Source organism: Nicotiana attenuata, chromosome 11 (genome assembly GCF_001879085.1).
Source record: "Nicotiana attenuata strain UT chromosome 11, NIATTr2, whole genome shotgun sequence".
NCBI lineage: Eukaryota > Viridiplantae > Streptophyta > Magnoliopsida > Solanales > Solanaceae > Nicotiana > Nicotiana attenuata.
In genome coordinates this window covers 11,570,044-11,571,819 of record NC_031999.1, presented here as the reverse complement: position 1 = coordinate 11,571,819, position 1,776 = coordinate 11,570,044, and the positions used below count along the sequence as shown (strand labels likewise).

Here is a 1,776-nt window from a genome sequence, read left to right as displayed (position 1 = left end):
GATGCTATAGCTATTAGTCAAAATTGACAGCATATATAGCGTGCAAATAACAAAATGCTGTATCTTAACGGCAAAAGTTACCCTTAAAGTATAACATTTTGTATTTGCACGTATATATAGAAATATATTTTTTTTAATACCTATTAAGAATATTCCACCCAAACGCGCCAACAATAACACAATCCAATATCAGATTTCTTTCACAAATTCACTTCCAATTTCTCATTGCTTCTTCTTCCAATTTCCACCTCCAAAGCCATGCTTCCAGAAAACCTTGTTCTTACATTTCTTAGCCCCAGAAAAGATTCCCATCTCAATTCCACAAAAACACAAGGAGATCTAAGGAACTTCTCCACCTCTATATATAGAGAGGTGGAATTGTTCCTGAATTTGGTTTGAATTGATTGATTGACATATTTTGGTGAGAGGGTGTTATTGAAAAATGGGTGATATGAAGGATAAAGTCAAAGGTTCATGAAAAAAGTCACATCTTCTTCTTCAGGTAAGTTTAAGGCCAAGGTAGAGTTTTGGGTGGTTATCTTCTTCAGGACCCTCAAATCATGTCAATAATTTTTCATCACATCCCCTAAATACAAGGCAAAATCAACAACCTTCATATACAAAAACATCGCCTCAAAAACCAAGTAATTCTGATCAAAGAATTGAGAGTAAATGTGAAATTCATTCAACAAAAGTGAATCGAAGGATGGTTTGATCCATATGGTGAATTGATCACTTCTGGGAAGAGAACCCAAAAGGGTATTCACTTACTAATGTGTTTGAATGCCCTGTCTGTTGTAGTGGTTTTGTTTCTGAAGAAGAGGTGTCAACTCATATTGATAGCTGTTTAAGTTCTGAAGTGTCTTCTAATTTGGGATTTGAAAGTAAAGTTTGAAGTTAAAAGTGAATTGGAAACATGTGTTAGTGCATATGTTTCAGGGAAGCCTCAGAAGGGTCAGTTGAAGTGGTCATTAAGTTGTTAAAGAATATTGTGAAGGAACCAGAGAATGCCAAGTATAGGAAAATAAGGATGGGGAATCCAAAAAAAAAGAGGCTATAGGTGATGTGGTAGGAGGAGTGGAGCTATTGGAATTTGTTAGATTTGAGTTGAAAGAAGAAGGGTGGGGAAATTTGGGCTGTGATGGATGTTCCTTCTGAAGAACAACTTGTTATGCTTAAGATGTAGTTTCACTCTTGGAACCGAAGAAGGTTGAAGACTTGGCATCCGTATCCCAAGTTAAGGACGATGAACCAGTTGGCCGAAGAAGATTGATAGACAGGTAGAATTTGGATAACTTTTGGTAATAGTTCGGTTTTTTGTTTCCATGTTCTTTTAATTTCCTATATACAATGTTAAAGCTTTCTTTTACTAGTGCTCGAATGAAACTTTTTGATTACTACTGAATAGTATTACGTTTCCTGATGCTTCAGCGATAAAATTTCTTGGCATCCAATTATTTCTCTTAGTTGAACATGATGTAGCAACTTTGGTATATATATATATATATAAAAACTATTTATCTCTTTATACTTTTGATTTTATAATTTAGTAAAAAAAAATTTACTTTATTTAAATTTATCTATAATATGAAATATCCATTCAAATTGGGGAGTAGTTTCAAGTTGGAGTTTTAAAANGAACTATAACCAATATTTTAAAATATATTATTTTTATCATATTGATATGAAAAAATTTGCAACTTATAATATCTTTTGTAATTTTTTAAAATATTTAAATTTTAACATATTGAGTTTATCTAATCCAATTTAATGTTA

General features: G+C 32.3%; 1 pseudogene; it reads left to right on the top strand.

Annotated features, from left to right (window-relative positions):
• Positions 359-1,306, top strand: LOC109234973 (annotated as a pseudogene).